This window comes from Aegilops tauschii, chromosome 3, assembly GCF_002575655.3.
Source record: "Aegilops tauschii subsp. strangulata cultivar AL8/78 chromosome 3, Aet v6.0, whole genome shotgun sequence".
In the NCBI taxonomy this organism is placed as follows: domain Eukaryota; kingdom Viridiplantae; phylum Streptophyta; class Magnoliopsida; order Poales; family Poaceae; genus Aegilops; species Aegilops tauschii.
In genome coordinates, this window is record NC_053037.3 from 295,513,280 (window position 1) to 295,534,285 (window position 21,006).

Genomic DNA, 21,006 nt, shown 5'->3' on the forward strand with positions numbered 1-21,006 from the left:
ATTGGGCCACCTTGCTGCACCTTGTTTACTTTTGTTACTTGTTACCCGTTACGAATTATCTTATCACACAACTATCTGTTACCGATAATTTCAGTGCTTGCAGAGAATACCTTGCTGAAAACTGCTTGTCATTTCCTTCTGCTCCTCGTTGGGTTCGACACTCTTACTTATCAAAAGGACTACGATAGATCCCCTCTACTTGTGGGTCATCAAGACTCTTTTCTGGCGCCGTTGCTGGGGAGTGAAGCGCCTTTGGTAAGTGGAATTTGGTAAGGAAACTTTTATATAGTGTGCTGAAATTTACTATCACTTGTTATTATGGAACATAATCCTTTGAGGGGCTTGTTCGGGGTATCTTCACCCCGACCGGAAGAGCAAAGAGTTTCTCCTCAACCTAATGCACCTACTGAAAATATTTATTATGAAATTCCTTCTGGTATGATAGAGAAATTGCTAGCTAATCCTTATGCAGGAGATGGAACATTACAGCCCGATATGCACCTAATCTATGTGGATGAAGTTTGTGGATTATTTAAGCTTGCAGGTATGCCCAAGGATGTTGTCAAGAAGAAGGTCTTCCATTTATCTTTGAAGGGAAATGCATTGACATGGTATAGGCTATGTGATGATATTGGATCATGGAACTACAACCGATTGAAATTGGAATTTCATCATAAGTTTTATCCTATGCATCTGGTTCATCGTGATCGGATTTATATATATAATTTTTGGCCTCATGAAGGAGGTAGTATCGCTCAAGCTTGGGGGAGGCTTAAGTCAGTGTTATATTCATGCCCCAATCATGAGCTCTCAAGAGAAATTATTTTACAAAAAAATTATGCTCGGCTTTCTCATAATGATCGATCCATGCATGCTCGATACTTCTTGTACTGGTTCTTTTATGAAGAAGAATATTGGATTCAAATGAGATTTATTGGAAAGAATTAAACGCGACTCTGAAGATTGGGAGCTCGACGAAGGTAAGGAGTCATGTATAAACCTTAAGTTTGATTGTGTTAAATCTTTTATGGATACTGATGCATTTCGTGATTTTAGCACTAAATATGGACTTGACTCTGAGATAGTCGCTTCTTTCTATGAATCTTTTGCTACTCATGTTGATCTCCCTAAGGAGAAGTGGTTTAAATATCATCCTCCCATTGAATTTAAAGTAGTAGAACATATTAAAGTTGAAGAAGAAACTATTACTTATAATGTTGATCCTATTGTTCCTACTGCTTATATTGAGACACTGCCTTTTCCTGTTAGAATAAAGGATCATGCTAAAGCTTCAACTGTGGGTCGTAAGAGTTATAATAACACCTACACCCCCTGAACAAATTAAAGTTGAACCTAGTATTGCTATGGATAAAGATCTCTTGGTCGATAATATTGATGGACATGTTATTTATTTCTGTGATGAAGTTGCTAGGATTGCTAAACCTGATATTAAAGATAAACATAGACCCGTTGTTGGCATGCTTGTTTTTTGTCTTAAAATTGGAGATCATTGTTATCATGGCTAATGTGATGTGGGTGCTAGTGTGAGTGCAATTCCGTATACCTTATACCAAGAAATTATGAATGATATTGCACCTGCTGAGATAGAAGATATTCATGTTACTATTAAGCTTGCCAATAGAGGTACTATATCACCAATTGGGATTATTAGAGATGTTGAAGTCTTGTGTAGGAAAATAAAATACCCTACTAATTTTCTTGTTCTTGCTTCCCCACAAGATGATTTTTGTCCGATTATATTTGGTAGACCTTTCTTGAACATTGTTAATGCTAAGATAGACTGCAAAAAAGATATTTTTAATGTTTGTTTAGGGGATATGTCTCATGATTTTAATTGCTCTAAATTTCGTAGACAACCCCATGATAAAGAATTGCCTAGTAAGGATGAAATTGTTGGTCTTGCTTCTATTGTCGTGCCTCCTACTGATCCTTTATAAAAATATTTGCTAGACCATGAAAATGATATGTTTATGAATGAAAGGAGAGAAATAGATGAAATATTCTTTAATCAAGGGCCTATTTTGAAACACAATTTGCCTGTTGAAATCCTTGGGGATCCTCCTCCACCTAAGGGTGATCCCGTGTTTGAGCTTAAACAATTACCTGATACTTTGAAATATGCTTATCTCGATGAAAAGAAGATATATCATGTTATTATTAGTGCTAACCTTTCAGAGCATGAAGAAAGGAAATTATTGAAAACTTTGAAAAAGCACCATGTCGCTATTGGTGATGCTCTTGATGATCTTAAGGGCATTAGTCCCACTCTATGTCAGCACAAAATTAATTTGGAGCATGATGCTAAACCAGTTGTTATTCACCAACGACGGTTAAATTCCAAAATCAAATAAGTGGTAAGAAATGAAATACTAAAGCTTCTGGAGGCAGGTATAATTTACCCTATTGCTAATAGTAGATGGGTAAGTCCCGTTCATTGTGTCGAAGGGCGGTATTACTATTGTTCCTAATGATAAGAATGAATTGATTCCACAAAGAATTGTTACAGGTTATAGAATGGTAATTGATTTTCGCAAATTGAACAAAGCTACTAGAAAAGATCATTACCCTCTACCTTTTATTGATCAAATGCTAGAAATACTATCCGAACATACACATTTTTGCTTCCTAGATGGTTATTCTATTTTTTTCTCAAATACCTGTGTTAAAGGATGATCAGGAGAAGACCACTTTTACTTGCCCTTTCGGTACGTATGCCTTTTGGTTTATGCAATGCACATGCTACCTTTCAAAGATGTATAACTGCTATATTCTCTGATTTTGTGAAAAGATTGTTGAGGTTTTCATGGATGATTTCTCCGTTTACGAAACTTCTTTTGATGATTACTTAAGCACCCTTGATCGAGTTTTGCAGAGATGTGAAGAAACTAATCTTGTCTTGAATTGGGAGAAGTGCCACTGTATGGTTAATGAAGGTATTGTCTTGGGGCATAAAATTTCTGAAAGAGGTATTGAAGTTGATAAAGCTAAAGTATATGCTATTGAAAAGATGTCGTGTCCTAAAGATATCAAAGGTATAAGAAGTTTCCTTGGTCATGTTGGTTTCTATAGGAGGTTTTAAAGACTTCTCTAAAATTTCTAGGCCTCTCAAAAATCTCTTGCAAAAAGATGTTCCTTTTGTTTTTGATGATGATTGTGTAGAAGCATTTGTAATACTTAAGAAAGCCTTGCTTTTGCACCTATTGTTCAGCCACCTGATTGGAATTTACCCTTTGAAATTATGTGCGATGCTAGTGATTATGTTGTTGGTGTTGTTCTAGGACAAAGAGTTGATAAGAAATTGAATGTTATTCATTATGCTAGTAAAACTCTAGACAGTGCCCAGAGAAATTATACTACTACTGAAAAAGAAGTTTTAGCAGTTGTTTTTGCTTGTGATAAGTTCAGATCTTATATTATTGATTCTAAAGTAACTGTTCACACTGATCATGCTGCTATTAAATATCTTATGGAAAAGAAAGATGCTAAACCTAGACTTATTAGATGGGTTCTCTTGTTACAAGAATTTGATTTGCATATTATTGATAGAAAGGGAGCTGAGAACCCCGTTGCAGACAACTTGTCTAGATTAGAAAATGTTCTTGATGACCCACTGCCTATTGATGATAGTTTTCCTGATGAGCAATTAGCTGTCCTAAATGCTTCTCGTAATACTCCATGGTATGCTGATTATGCTAATTACATTATTGCTAAATTTATACCACCCAGTTTCACATACCAGCAAAAGAAAAAGTTTTTCTATGATTTAAGACATTACTTTTGGGATGACCCGCACCTTTATTAAGAAGGAGTAGATGGTGTTATTAGATGTTGTGTACCTGAGCATGAACAGGGACATATCCTACGCAAGTGCCACTCCGAGTCTTACGGAGGACACCACGCTGGAGATAGAACTGCACATAAGGTATTGCAATCCGGTTTTTATTGGCCTACTCTCTTCAAGGATGCTCGTAAGTTTTTTTTGTCTTGTGATGAATGCCAAAGAATCGGTAATATTAGTAGACGTCAGGAAATGCCTATGAATTATTCACTTGTTATTAAACCATTTGATGTTTGGGGCTTTGATTATATGGGACCTTTTCCTTCCTCTAATGGGTATACACATATTTTAGTTGTTGTTGATTATGTTACTAAGTGGTTAGAAGCTATTCCAACTAGTAGTGTTGATCATAACACTTCTATTAAGATGCTTAAAGAAGTTAGTTTTTCTGAGGTTTGGAGTCCCTAGATATTTAACTGATGGTGGTTCACATTTTATTCATGGTGCTTTACGTAAAATGTTTGCTAAGTATGATGTTAACCATAGAATTGCATCTCCATATCATCCTCAGTCTAGTGGTCAAGTAGAATTGAGCAATAGAGAGATTAAATTGATTTTGCAAAAGACTGTTAATAGATCTAGAAAGAATTGGTCTAAGAAACTTGATGATGCATTATGGGCTTATAGAACTTCTTATAAGAACCCTATGGGTATGTCTCCGTATAAAATGGTTTATGGAAAGGCTTGTCACTTACCTCTCGAACTTGAACATAAAGCATATTGGGCTATTAAAGAGCCCAACTATGATTTCAAACTTGCCGGTGAGAAGAGGTTATTTGACATTAGTTCACTTGATGAATGGAGAACCCAAGCCTATGAGAATGCCAAGTTATTTAAAGAAAAAGTTAAAAGATGGCATGACAAGAGGATACAAAAGTGTGAGTTTAATGTAGGTGATCATGTTTTGCTATACAACTCTCGCTTAAGATTTTTTGCAGGAAAGCTTCTCTCTAAATGTGAAGGTCCTTCCATTATCAAGGAGGTCTATCGTTCTGGTGCCATCAAAATCAACAACGCCGAAGGCACAAATCTGAAGGTGGTAAACGGTTAAAGAATCAAACATTATATCTCAGGTACTCCCATAAATGTTGAGACCAATATAATTGACACCGCAACACTGGAAGACTACATAAGGGATACTTTCCAGAACGTTTCAGACTCCGAAAAGGAATATGTATGTGGTACGGTAAGTAAGCCGACTCCAAAACTGTTCTAATAGCAATTTTCTCCATTTTGGAATATTAAAAAATAGGAAAATTAAAAGTAGTCCGAAAGATGCACGAGGAGACCACAAGGGTGGAGGGCGCGCCCCCTGCCTTGTGGCCACCTCGTGTGCCCTCAGGACTCCGTTTTCTTGCACAATACTTCTTTTGGTCGGTAAAAAATCATTATATAATCTCCTGAAGGTTTTGACCATCTTTCCACGGCAAAATCCCCTGTTTTCATTTTGAGCTGTTTTCTGGCAGAGTTTTTCAAGGCCAGGCGTCATGTCTTCCCCCTCCTCCAACAATGGGGACGACGATGCTTGGCTGATGAAAATAGAGATGAAGAGGGAAGAACTCGGGGGAACCAACGAGGATGATAAGATTAAGAAGGCCGAGGGAGATCAAGTTCTGGTAGAAGAAGAAGAAGACATCCTTCAGCCATGCTACAACCATCTTACCCCTACTGAAATTGAAGCTTTCAATATCATTGAAATAGTTCGTGTGCAAAATAAATGTCTCACTCGTGAAAATATTCTGTTGCAAGAGCATATCACCACCCTCCAGAGCATCATTCGTAGAGTGGAGTATCTCCTAAGCTCGAAGTGTGGCACTACTACATCAACAACTCCATCATCACCACCTACGAAGAAAGAGACATAAATACATGGGTATGGGCACCCCCCTTGGCAACTGCCAAGCTTGGGGGAGGTGCCCTGGTATCGTATCACCATCACACCTTTACTTATATCGTTTTCTTAGTTTGATCCTTTTGGTTATATCTTGATCTAGTAGAATAAAGTTTTTAGCATGATCTAGCTTTGAGTTTTGTTTTGATCTCTATCTATGTAATTGGGTCCGTGAGTTATATAATAAAGAGTAGTTTTGAGTTGAAGGCTTTCACTTTCTTGATATGATCTTGAGGGAATTAAATTAAAGAAGAGAAGAAATAAAAAGAAATAAAAAGATCATATATTGATCTTATGGAGAGTAATGACTTCACATATAAAGAGTATGATGAATAAAAGTTGTTGATACTTGACAAACATAGTTTTGGTCATTGTTGCAATTAATAGGAAGTAATAAAGAAAGAGAGGCTTCACATATAAATATACTATCTTGGACATCTTTTGTAATTGTGAGCACTCATTGAAATATGACATGCTAAAAAGTTGATGTTGGACAAGGAAGAAAACATAATGGGTTATGTTTTCCTATATCCGAATAGAAGTTATATTGTCATGGATCATCCAACATGTTGAGCTTGCCTTTCCTTCTCATGCTAGCCAAATTCTTTGCACCAAGTAGAGATACTACTTGTGCTTCCAATCATCCCTTAAACCAGTTTTGCCATGAGAGTCCACCATACCTACCTATGGATTGAGTAAGATCCTTCAAGTAACTTGTCATCGGTGCAAGCAACAAAAAATGCTCTCTAAATATGTATGATCTATTAGTGTGAAGAAAATAAGCTTTATACGAACTTGTGATATGGAAGAAATAAAAGCGACGGCCTGCATAATAAAGGTCTTTATCACAAGCGGCAATATAAAGTGACGTTCTTTTGCATTAAGATTTTGTGCATCCAACCATAAAAGTGCATGACAACCTCTGCTTCCCTCTGCGAAGGGCCTATCTTTTATTTTTATCTTCTACCTCTATACAAGAGTCATGGTGATCTTCACCTTTCCTTTTTTACACTTTTTCCTTTGGCAAGCACTATGTGTTGGAGAGATCTGGATATATATATATATATATCCACTCGAATGTAGGTTATCATAAAGTATTATTGTTGACATTACCCTTGAGGTAAAAGGTTGGGAGGCGAAACTATAAGCCCCTATCTTTCTCTGTGTCCGACTGAAGCTTTGAAACCATAAATATCGCGTGAGTGTTAGCAATTGTGAAAGACTAAATGATAGGTGAGTATGTGGACTTGCTAAAAAGCTCTTATATTGACTCTTTCCGATGTTATGATAAATTGCAATTACTTCAATGACTGAGATCATAGTTTGTCAGTTTTCAATGAAGTTTCTGATTCATACTTTACCATGTGAATGAATTGTTACTTTAGCATAAGAAATTATATGACGATATGTGTTGCTGTTCTAAAGATGATCATGATGCCCTCATGTCCGTATTTTATTTTATCGACACCTCTATCTCTAAACATGTGGACATATTTTTCGATTTCGGCTTTCGCTTGAGGACAAGCGAGGTCTAAGCTCGGGGGAGTTGATACGTCCATTTTTGCATCATGCTTTTATATTGATATTTATTGCATTATGGGCTGCTATTACACATTATATTACAATACTTATGCCTTTTCTCTCTTATTTTATAAGGTTTACATGAAGAGGGAGAATGCCGGCAGCTGGAATTCTGGACCGGAAAAGGAGCAAATATTAGAGACCTATTCTGCACAACTCCAAAAGTCCTAAACTTCACGCAGAATGTTGGAATATATAAAAAATATTGGGCGAAGAAAGTACCAGAGGGGGGCCACCTGCCATCCACAAGGGTAAGGGGCTGATTTGGATCCATGTGTTTCATGCTATGGTTAGATTTATCTTAATTCTTCTTTCGTAGTTGAGGATGCTTGCGAGAGGGGTTAATCATAAGTGGGAGGCTTGTCCAAGGAAGGGCAGCACCCAAGCACCGGTCCACCCACATATCAAATTATCAAAGTAACGAACGCGAATTATATGAGCATGATGAAAACTAACTTGACAACAATTCCCATGTGTCCTCGGGAGTGCTTTGCTTTATATAAGAGTTCGTCCAGGCTTGTCCTTCACTACAAAAAGGATTGGGCCACTTTGCTGCACCTTGTTTACTTTTGTTACTTGTTACCCGTTGCGAATTATCTATCACACAACTATCTGTTACCGATAATTTCAGTGCTTGCAGAGAATACTGATACGTCTCCAACGTATCTACTTTTCCAAACACTTTTGCCCTTGTTTTGGACTCATACTTGCATGATTTGAATGGAACTAACCCAGACTGACGTTGTTTTCAGCAGAACTGCCATGGTGTTATTTTTGTGCAGAAATAAATGTTCTCGGAATGACCTGAAAATCCACGGAGACACGTTTTGGAATTAATAAAAAATGCTGGCAAAAGAATCAGCATCAGGGGGCCCACACCCTGTCCACGAGGGTGCAGGGCGCGCCCCCTGCCTCGTGGGCCCCCTGGGACTCCACCGACCTCAACCCCAACTCCATATATTCACGTTTGGGGACAAAAAAATCAGAGAGAAGGATTCATCGCGTTTTACGATACGGAGCCGCCGCCAAGCCCTAATCTTCCTCGGGAGGGCTGATCTGGAGTCTGTTCGGGGCTCCGGATAGGGGAATCCATCGTCGTCGTCATCATCAACCATCCTCCATCACCAATTTCATGATGCTCACTGCCGTGCATGAGTAATCCCATCGTAGGCTTGCTGGACGGTGATGGGTTGGATGAGATTTATCATGTAATCGAGTTAGTTTTGTTAGGGTTTGATCCCTAGTATCCATTATGTTCCAAGATTGATGTTGCTATGACTTTGCTATGCTTAATGCTTGTCACTAGGGACCGAGTGCCATGATTTCAGATCTGAACCTATTATGTCTTCAAGAATATATGTGAGTTCTTGATCCTATCTTGCAAATCAATAGTCACCTACTATGTGTTATGATCCGGCAACCCCGAAGTGACAATAATCGGTACCACTCCCGGTGATGACCATAGTTTGAGGAGTTCATGTATTCACTAAGTGTTAATGCTTTGGTTCGGTACTCTATTAAAAGGAGGCCTTACTATCCCTTAGTTTCCAATAGGACCCCGCTTCCACGGGAGGGTAGGACAAAAGATGTCATGAAAGTTCTTTTCCATAAGCACGTATGACTATATTCGGAATACATGCCTACATTACATTGATGAACTGGATCTAGTTCTGTGTCACCCTATGTTATAACTATTACATGAGGAATCGCATCCGACATAATTATACATCATTGATCCATTGCCTATGAGCTTTTCACATATTGATCTTTGCTTAGTTACTTTTCCGTTGCCACTGTTACGATTGCTACAAAAACTACCACTGTTACATTTGCCATCGTTACCGTTACTTCCATACTACTTTGCTACTAAATACTTTGCTGCAGACATTAAGTCTTTCAGGTGTGGTTGAATTGACAACTCAACTGCTAATACTTGAGAATATTCTTTGGCTCCCCTTATGACGAATCAATAAATTTGGGTTGAATACTCTACCCTCGAAAACTGTTGCGATCCCCTATACTTGTGGGTTATAAAGACTATTTTCGAGCGCCGTTGCCGGGGAGCATAGCTCTATTCTTTGAGTCACTTGGGATTTATATCTGTTGATCACTATGAGTAACTTGAACCAAGATTTTTCCCTAAACTACGAGGGGAGGTAAGGAACTGCCATCTAGCTCTGCACTTGATTCACCTTCTGTTATGAGTAAATTTGCGACACCTACACCTGTTATTGATTCTGATATGTCGCATGTTATTGATGATGCCACTTCTACTATTCATGATGCTTATGATAAAACTACTTCTATGCTTGATAATACGGTGCCATTAGGTGAATTTATTGATGAACAACTTGCTAGGGTTAGAGAGAACGAAATTATTGAAAGAGATAATATTGATGAAAGTGATGATGAAGATTCTCCCCCTAGATATGAATTGCCTGATGTACCTGAGGGTTATGTTATGGATGAAGAAACTACTAGAGACCTTTTTGCTTGCAAAGATAGATATGATCTTAAGAAACTATTAGCTAAGCTGAAAGAAAAGTCTTTGAATGCTAGAATGAAATATGACCATGCTTTTGCTACTTCACCTATCTGTATTTCTGATAAGGATTATGATTTCTCTATCGATCCTGAGTTAATTACTTTGGTTGAATCTGATCCTTTTTATGGCTATGAATCTGAAACTGTTGTGGCACATCTTACTAAATTGAATGATATAGCCACCCTATTCACTCATGAGGAAAAAATTCGCTACTACTATATCCTTAAGTTATTTCCGTTCTCATTAAAGGGTGATGCTAAAACATGGTTTAATTCTCTTGCTCCTGGTTGTGTGCGTAGTCCCCAGGATATGATTTATTACTTCTCTGCTAAATATTTCCCCGCTCATAAGAAACAAGTTGTCTTAAGGGAAATATATAATTTTGTGCAAATTGAAGAAGAGAGTCTCCCACAAGCTTGGGGTAGGATTCTCCGATTACTTAATGATTTTCCTGGTCATCCTCTCAAGAAAAATGAAATACTTGATATCTTTTATAATGGACTAACCGATGCTTCCAAAGACCACCTGGATAGTTGTGCTGGTTGTGTTTTCAGGGAAAGAACCGTTGAGCAAACTTTGCTATTGAATAATAAATTGAGTAATGATAATGATTGGACACTTCCTGAACCAACTCCTAAGCCAACTCCGAAGAAAAGGGGTATTCTATTTCTCAGTCCTGAAGATATGCAAGAGGCAAAGAAATCTATGAAAGAAAAGGGTATTAAAGCTGAAGATGTTAAGAATTTACCACCTATTGAAGAAATACATGGTCTTGATAACCCGACACACGTAGTAAAGGTAAACTCTCTCTATAGATTTGATGAAGGTGATATTCCTCGTAATAAGTCTGCTAGCCAATGCTTGGATGAGTTTGATAATTTTATTGTTAAACAAGAAAACTTCAATGCTTATGTTGGTAGACAATTGAAACGTAATGCTTATATGATTGAACACTTGAGTGATTATATGTCTAGATTTAAAGGTGACCTTAAACTTATTAGTAAACATGCTTCTATGGTTACCACTCAGGTAGAACAAGTGCTTAAAGCACAAGATGATTTGCTCAATGAATTAAATAATAAGAAAAATGATAACGTTGTTAGAGTTGTGACTAGAGTAGAATGACTCAGGAACTTTTGTATCCTGAGGGCCTCCCTAAGAGAGTTGAGCAAGATTCTCAGGGAACTAATGTTGACACACCTAGTCCTTCTAAGAAGAAGAAAAAGAAAAATGATAGGACTTTGCATGCTTCTAGTGAACCTGTTGTTGACACACCTGAGAATCCCAATGATATTTCTATTTCTGATGCTGAAACACGATCTGGTAATGAACATGAACCTAGTGATAATGATAATGATGATGTTCATGTTGATGCTCAACCAAGCAATAACAATGATGTAGAGATTGAACCTGCTGTTGATCTTGATAACCCACAATCAAAGAATCAACGTTATGATAAGAGAGACTTTGTTGCTAGGAAGCACGGTAAAGAAAGAGAACCATGGGTTCAGAAACCCATGCATTTTCCTCCTAAACCATCCAAGAAAAAGGATGATGAGGATTTTGAGCGCTTTGCTGAAATGATTAGACCTATCTTTTTGCGTATGCGTTTGACTGATATGCTTAAAATGAACCCTTATGCTAAGTATATGAAAGATATTGTTACAAATAAAAGAAAGATACCGAAAGCTGAAATTTCCACCATGCTTGCCAATTATACTTTTAAAGCTGGAATACCAAAGAAACTAGGAGATCCAGGAGTACCAACTATACCATGCTCCATTAAAAGAAACTATGTTAAAATTGCTTTATGTGATCTTGGAGCCGGTGTTAGTGTTATGCCTCTCTCTTTATATTGTAGACTTGATTTGAATAAGTTGGCACCTACTGAAATATCTTTGCAACCCGATAAATCAACTGCTATACATGTCGGTATTTGTGAGGATGTGCATGTTGTGGTTGCAAACGTTACTATTTTAACGGACTTTGTTATTCTTGATATTCCCGAGGACGATAGTATGTCTATTATCCTTGGTAGACCTTTTTTGAATAATGTAGGGGCTGTTATTGATTGCAACAAAGGCAATGTCACTTTTCATGTTAATGGTAATGAGCATATGGTACACTTTCCGAGGAAACAACCTCAAGTCCACATTATCAATTCTATTGGACAAATTTCAATGATTACTATTGGAGGTTTTGAATTCCCTCTTCCTACTCTCAAGAAGAAATATGATATTCTTATTGTTGGGGACATGCATATCCCCGTTGAGGTAACCTAGTGTTATTCAAAAATTCTTCGGTTCCATGTTATTCGGAAAGAGTTTGTTAACAAGACTTGATCAACCTTGTTAGTGGATTCCTTTTGATGAGCATGAGATGGATGAAGCTAGAAAGCACAACTCTCTGTACCCTCCTTTTACTTTATGTTATTTAGATTAAATAAAGCAAAAATAGTATTTTCTGTCTGTTTTCTGGATTATCCTTGCAATAAAAATACCCCAAAAATAAAAGTTCTCCAAATGTCCTGAAAATGATATATGATTTTTTGTAGAATATTTAAGAATTTCTGGCACTGAGAACACACTAGGGGGACCCACCATATGGCCACGAGGGTGCAGGGCGCGCCCACCCCCCTGGGGCGCGCCCCCTGCCTCATGGGCCCCACGTGGACCCCCTCCACTTATTCCAGCACCCCCTCACTTTGTCTTCCTCCAGAAAAAATCCTCCCATAGCTCAAACCAGTGTTCTAGCTCATCTTGCTACCATTTTCGATCTCCTTACTCAAAGCTCCATTCACAAAACTGTTTTGGGGGATTGTTCTTCGGTATGTGACTCCTCCAATGGTCCAATTAGTTTTTGTTCTAGTGCTTTATTTATTGCAAATTTTTGCTGCTAGGGGGACCCTGTTCTTGAGCTTTCATGTCAAATTTATATGGTCAAAAGTAGTTTTAATGCATGATATAGTCTCTAGGCACTTGTGGGAGTAGTTGCTATCAATCTTGTCGAGTTTGGTTCACTTTTATTTTGAGTCACTAAAATTTTAGAAATTTTTCCGAGGGAGAAAATGTTGAAGAGATTGTTGAGAGGCTCTTCGAGCCGAAGCTCGAAAGATAAGCAGAATGAGGAGAATAAAAAGCCCAAATACAATCTTCCTCACACTGCGGAGGTTCGGCCGTGCGAATGGCCTTGTGACGCTTTCTTGAGAGCTGCCGGAATTTACGATGACTTTTATTACTTGGCTGAGAATGCAGGCCTCACCGAGTTCCTCCACGACCAGCGCGAACAGTATCTCTTACTCACTAATATTTTCATGCAAATTTTTTATTTCCATGCTAAGAAATCACCACCTTCAGTGGAGTTTCACTTATATGATGAGGTTAAGGAGATGTCACTCCATGATTTTTGTCGGGTCTGCAAGATACCCTTTGTGGGCAGCATCGAGGAACCACACCGTAGTGATGTGGATGGATTTATTGATAGAATTGATGTAGGGGAAACGAGGAAAGTTTCAGACGCAAGAATTACTAGTATACATTTTCCTGTTCTACGTTACTTTGCAATATTTGCTAGTAGATGCTTAATTGGTCGCGGGAACAGTGGAAATCTTAGTGCTCCTAATCTTGTCATTTTGCGCCATGCTTTGTTTCGTGATACAACTTTCAGCTTAGGCGCTATTATTGCTAAACGATTAAGTCTGAACCGTACAAAGGGCCCCATCTTCGGAGGCATCTTTGCTTCACGCCTTGCTGAACACTTTGAGATACCTATTAGGCATTATGAGAAAGAGGAAAAGTTGATGCCCCCTATTTTCTAGATTATAAGAGTATCATAGCACATGATTTTATCGTTAAAAATAAGAAGAAGATGCTTAAGTATAATTTGATATTTGATAAAACTCACTGTGAGATTATTACCTTGCATGCACCCTCTTTGTTTAACATACTTTCAGGCACGTACCTCATCTTGCCAGAGGCCATTTATGCATACTGGAGGCTGACACAAGTCCCAGAGCTTGAGCTTGAACCACCACTTGACCTTATCGACAGTCTGTTTATCAGTGGGATCCGGAGGAGATTGCCAACCAGTGGCACCATGAGGACCCTCCTCAGTACACCGGAGAGTAGCTTCGATATGTGGGCATAGACCAACTTAGGCCAAAAGCCTAAGCTTGGGGGAGTAAGTATTTCTCACCGACATTACATTCATGTTCACACACTCATGCCAGTTGTCGGTGCTCATACTTTTTCATTGTACCATCCATGCTAGTTTATTTTCTTTTCTAAGCCTTCTTCTTGTGTGTTTGAAAAAAAACCTTAAGAAAAACCAAAAAAAATTAGTTGTAGCTTTTAGCTAGTCTACTTTCCATGCCTGTAGTAGTAGTAACTAAAAGAAAACCCAAAAAGATTTCTCGTTCTTGTTTTGCTTCTTGGGAGCTTTCCCATGTAAATAGTTTTATTTCTTTTCTTTTCTTTGGGGGTCGAGAGGAGAAGACCATGATGAAAATGTTGAATGGCTCTCATATGCATTATTGTTGATTTAACAAAGAGCTCATATTACCTTGTCTTCTCCCTTGTATTAAATGCTTGCAGATTCCAGCTTAGTCCAATGCACGTGCACTATTATTATTATCCACATCGTTCGGTCGTGCGAGTGAAAGGCAATAATGACGATATATGATGGGCTGATTGAGATGAGAGAAGCTGGTAGGAACTCGACCTATCTTGTTTTTGTAAATATGATTAGTTCATCGTTCCTGGTTCAGCCTATTATGAATGAAACATGTTTGCAATGACAATTAGAGATTATAGTTGCTCATGACATGCTTAATTTGCTAGGATTTTATAATGGTTTACCTTGCGTGCCAACATGCTATTAAAATGGTTGTGATGTGCTATGATAGGGTGGTATCCTCCTTTGAACGGTTCGAGTGGCTTGACTTGGCACATGTTCACGCATGTAGTCGAAACAAAATCAACATAGCCTTCACGATATTTATGTTCATGGTGATTTATATCCTACTCATGCTTGCACTCATTGTTGATTAATCTTAATGCATGTTCGTGACTGTTGTCGCTCTCTAGTTGGACGCTTCCTAGTCTCTTTCTAGCTTTCACTTGTACTAAGCGGGAATATTGCTTGTGAATCCACTTCCATAAACCCCAAAGTTATTCCATATGAGTCCACCATACCTTCCTATATGTGGTATTTACCTGCCATTCCAAGTAAATTTGTATGTGCCAAACTCTAAACCTTCAAATGAAATTCTATTTTGTATGCTCGAATAGCTCATGTATCAACTAGGGTTGTCTATATCTTCCATGCTAGGTGGGTTATTCTCACGATGAGTGGACTCCGCTCCTCATTCACGAGAAAATGGCCGGTAACCAGGGTGCCCAGTCCCATGCTAAAATCAGAATAATTGCAAACAAAACTCCCCCAGGATTGTTGTTAGTTGGAGGCACCGTTGTTTCGGACAAGACATGGATTGATGTTTGTTGGTGGTGGGGGAGTATAAACTTTAGTATTCTGTTTGGGAACCACCTATAATGTGTGTAGCATGGAAGATATCGAGATCTCTTGGTTGTTATGTTGACAATGAAAGCATGCTGCTCAAAATATTATTCAATCTCTATTTCAAAACTCGAGCTCTGGCACCTCTGCAAATCCCTGCTTCCCTCTGCAAAGGGTCTATCTAATTACTTTTATGCTGAGTCATCACCCTCTTATAAAAAAGCACCAGTTGGAGAGCACCACTATCATTCGCATGCATTGCTATTAATTTACAATGAGTATGACTGTGACTGGATCTCTTTTACCATGAATTACAATGTCTAGTCAGTCCTTGATCTTCAGGGGTGCTCTGTGTTTATGTTTTGCGGTCTTAGAAAGGGCTAGCGAGATACCATCTTGTTGTATCATGTTATGATTGTTTTGAGAAAGTGTTGTCACCCGAGATTTATTATTATTGCTCGCTAGTTGATTATGCCATTGATATGAGTAAACATGAGACCTAAATGTTATTGTGAATATGGTTAGTTCATAATCTTCGCTGAGAACTTGAATGCTGGCTTTACATATTTGCAACAACAAGATGAAACAGAGTTTGTAAAAGTTTTTCTTTATCACTTTCAGTTTGTCAACTGAATTGCTTGAGGACAAGCAAAGGTTTAAGCTTGGGGGAGTTGATACGTCTCCAACGTATATACTTTTCCAAACACTTTTCCCTTATTTTGGACTCTAACTTGCATGATTTGAATGGAACTAACCCGGACTGACGTTGTTTTCAGCAGAACTGCCATGGTGTTATTTTTGTGCAAAAATAAAAGTTCTCGGAATGACCTGAAAATCCACGGAGACACGTTTTAGAATTAATAAAAAATACCGGTGAAAGAATCAGCATCAGGGGGCCCACACCCTGTCCACGAGGGTGCAGGGCGCCCCCCCGGGGGCGCGCCCCCTGCCTCGTGGGCCCCCTGGGACTCTACCGACCTCAACCCCAACTCCATATATTCACGTTCGGGGAGAAAAAAATTCAGAGAGAAGGATTCATCACGTTTTACGATAAGGAGCCGCCGCCAAGCCCTAATCTTCCTCGGGAGGGCTGATCTGGAGTCCGTTCGGGGCTCCGGAGAGGGGAATCCGTCGCCGTCGTCATCATCAACCATGCTCCATCACCAATTTCATGATGCTCACCGCCGTGCATGAGTAATCCGATCATATGCTTGTTGGACGGTGATGGGTTGGATGAGATTTATCATATAATCGAGTTAGTTTTGTTAGGGTTTGACCCCTAGTATCCAATATGTTCTAAGATTGATGTTGCTATGACTTTGCTATGCTTAATGCTTGCCACTAGGGCCCGAGTGTCATGCTTTCAGATCTAAACCTATTATGTTTTCATGAATATATGAGAGTTCTTGATCCTATCTTGCAAGTCAATAGTCACCTACTATGTGTTACGATCCGGCAACCCCGAAGTGACAATAATCGGGACCACTACCGGTGATGACCATAGTTTGAGGAGTTCATGTATTCACTAAGTGTTAATGCTTTGGTCCAGTACTCTATTAAAAGGAGGCCTTAATATCCCTTAGTTTCCAATAGGACCCCGCTATCACGGGAGGGTAGGACAAAAGATGTCATGCAAGTTCTTTTCCATAAGCACGTATGACTATATTCGGAATACGTGCCTACATTACATTGATGGACTGGAGCTAGTTCTGTGTCACCCTATGTTATAACTGTTGCATGAGGAATCGCATCCAACATAATTATCCATCATTGATCCATTGCCTACGAGCTTTTCACATATTGATCTTTGCTTAGTTACTTTTCCGTTTCCACTGTTATGATTGCTACAAAAACTACTACTGTTACTTTTGCCACCGTTACCATTACTTCCATACTACTTTGCTACTAAATACTTTGCTGCAGATATTAAGTCTTTCACATGTGGTTGAATTGACAACTCAACTGCTAATACTTGAGAATATTATTTGGCTTCCCTTGTGTCGAATCAATAAATTTGGGTTGAATACTCTACCCTCGAAAATTGTTGCGATCCCCTGTACTTGTTGGTTATCAAATACCTTGCTGAAAACCGCTTGTCATTTACTTCTGCTCCTCATTGGATTCGACACTTTTACTTATCGAAAGGACTATGATAGATCTGCTATACTTGTGAGTCATCACCGTCCTTCTTAAACGGGAAGCCATGGACCGGTCACAGTCCACGCTCCCACTCCATTCCCTGCCGCCTTCTCGAAAACCGACCGCAAACCCTACTTCTCCCCTCCCCTTCCTCCCTCGAGCTCGCCGGTCGCCGGCACCATGGTGTGGTGGAGCACCGGCCGCAAGGGGGCGCACGACCACGAGGTTGGTTCGTCCTCGGGCCGCCGTCGCGCCGTCAAATCAGAGCCCGCACCACCCCCACATATGGCCCCCGCGCCTCCCCCATTCACCATCGCCCCTACGGCCACCGGCGAGCGCGGCTGACACTACATCCACGCGGATGTTTGACGTCGTTAGTGGGAGACTAGGACGCCGCTCCCCTGGAGCGACGTTCACATGCCCAATAATTGGCATCTGTCCGTGAATCGGGTGCCGATCTCGCCGGTCCCGACGAGCGGCCGTGCCCGCCGCGAGGAGATCGAACACCGCCGCCGCCTCCTGCCAGACGACCTGTACTACGACCCCAGGTACGTCGTCGACTCCACTCTCTGGGACACCTGGTTTCGAGACGAGCACGACGTGCGACGCGCGTCCTACTTTGCTGGTAGCTCGTCGGGCCCGCGGCGGCCACGTCCAGAGCGCCGAGCGCGTGCTCCAGCCCTCCCTAGTGCGCGGGTGTAGGCGGGTGCGCGGCATTACGCCGATGCCGTCACCTTCGCCCTCTCCGTCGCCATCGCCGCCACCACCTCCTCGCATGACAGAGGAGGAGGAGGCCCGGCTCATTCAACGTGTCATGGAAGACTCCATGAACATGCATGATGAGCGTCAATGGGAGGGCCTGGACACCATGATGGCCCTCTCTGCGGCGGGCGACGTGGCCATACCGGAGCTAGAGATGCTGGACATGGTGAGGGAGGAGGTGAAGGAGGAGGTGCTGGAGGAGCAGCCGGTCGCCGCGTTCCACCCGCACTTGGTGGGCCAGCGGTGGAGCTGGTCGTGCACGGCCATGGACATGGCTGACGCCGTGCGCGCCATGAACTGATGCCCCACGCCGCCGCGGTCACCGGAGCGCGAGACGTCGCCACGGGGTGAGGTGGTGCAAGCGCCTCCCACCTTCCAGGGACCACCGCCCCACCTCTGGATGCCGCCGCCCTACATTGACCTCACTGGCGATGACGACGACAACGACGACGCGTGAGGAGACGACGACGGGCACGACATCGACGGGCACTGCAGCAGCGCGCGAGCTGTGCTTTTTTTATTTTATGTTAATTATGTTTATGTTAAGAACAGTGGAACGGGGCATCGACGGGCCGTGGAGATTGTTTAATTATGTTTTATGTTTGCATTTATTTGATTTTTTCGGCATTTCTTTGAGTTTTTGTGATTTTTTATATCACGTCCACCCTAGACATGATATGGGGAGCGGCCACGTATTGGGCGCACCGACACACGGCCCCAAACGAACATGGATGACCCCATTGCAGCCCCAAACGGACAAAAGCAAGGCAAAACAAACGTCCATTTAGGATCGTGCGCTGAAGTTGGCCTTATTTCTGATACAATATGTACTCGGTACGGGAGTGCACCCTACACAAGTGCGTGGCTAGCTAGCTAGTGTCCAAATCACCGCTTTCTTTGTGCATGTTGTTGCTTTGTGTGGACTCTAGCTGCCTCCTGGGTTTGGAACCTTGTTAGTACCATACCAGGAGGCAGAGCATTTGTTTGTGTGGTGAGGCCGAGTTTACTATTCTGATCTGATGCCAGTATTATTAGTACTTACTCCCTCCATTCGCAAATATAAGTCTTTCTAAAGATTTCAACAAGTGACTACATACGAAGCAAAATGAGTTAATCAATACTTTAAAATATGTCTACATACATCCATATGATGTAGTTCATTTAAAATGTCTAAAAAGACTTATATTTAGAAATAGAGGGAGTACTTTGTTACCTGCTTGCCGTGCTCGCACTATCAATATTATGTAACAATAAATGGATGGATGGATGTCGCAGGATGAAGATAACTTTGGCTTGGTGGGAACACTTACGAGAATGAATCACTCGACATGCACTATGAATGAAGCGTAAAGCCTCTTTTCGGGAGAAAATGGTGGAGGTACTCGGCCGGATGTCAGGAAGGGAAGGACCAAATTTAAGTAAGGCCAACTCCATCACGCGACCACATTCTATCCAGGCCCGTCCGTTTGGGGTAAAAGGGACAAACCAAACGGCCCAGCGCGCGGGAGTAAACGGACTTTTGTTTGTTTTTTGTCCGCTTTCGACCCATCCCGGCCCAAGTTTGCGCCGATTTTGGGGCAAAATGGACAGCGCGCGGACGGGCGGGACGCGCGCGCTTGTCCTCCCCTGGCCCGCTTGTCGGTGGCACAAAGCAAAACCCCCCGCCCGCCTTATTTGGCGCCATTTCCCCCAAACCCTCCCACGTCCCTCCCGCCGCACCCTCCCTTCCCCGTCCATGGCCGACGCCCAGCCGAATTCCGGCGGCCTGGCCGTCGACCCGCCCGGAAAGGTGAAGAAGAAGGCGGCCAAGGCGCTAAGGATGCCGCGGTCGGAGTGCACGCCGGAGGAGATCGCAAAGTTGGACGCGGAATCGGCGAAGAGGAGGAGCCGGAGGGCGGTCGTCAAGGTCAATACCGCCGTGGCCAAGTTCGCCGCCGAGCGCGATGCGATGGAGGCCGCGCGGCGAGGAGGACATTGTCAACAAAGCGCACGCCCTCCTCATGCTTGGCATGTGTCGTCCGGCCGGTTTCCCTGCAGCGGCCGTCGGCTGGCAAGCACAGGCTCGTCGGTCACCCGGCCGCCGCACTGCTAGTCGCCGACGTCGCGGACCACGCCTATGTCGCCCGGCTTTCCCCCGCCAAGGCACGACGCCCAGACCCTTTCTCGGGGTCGCCGGACGTTGGCGTGATCGCGCCGTCCACTCCGCGCCCCTCGGCCGTCATCGACCTCAACATCACGCCTGGGTCCAGCAGCCGCGGCCGGCCGCCGGCCGTCGAGATGCAAAGAAAGCATGCACGGGCACCGTTTACGGGCACCATGTCGTCCCCCCGCGTCTTGTTCGACGGAATGCCAACACCAACGCCCCCCGCCGACGACCCCTTCTACAACCAGTTCATGGAGGATGTGATCTACGAGGGTGGGCAGGGCCGTGCCTACGACCCCGAGGAGACCCAAAGTCAGGATGGCCGCGCCCAGTACGTTGTTGATGAAGAGGCCGACGACCGTGCTGGCTACAACCATGGTGACTCGTGGCACGAAGACGATGACATCTATTGCGAAGGTGATGGTGATGAAGAAGAAGGCAATGACATTGATATTGGTGGCGAGCCATTGTTCATCGACAAGCTCACTCAAAGAGCGGAAGCACAAAAGAGGAGGAAGAGCATGCACGGGTTCATATACACAAGATGAGGACAAGTTGATTTGCCAATGTTG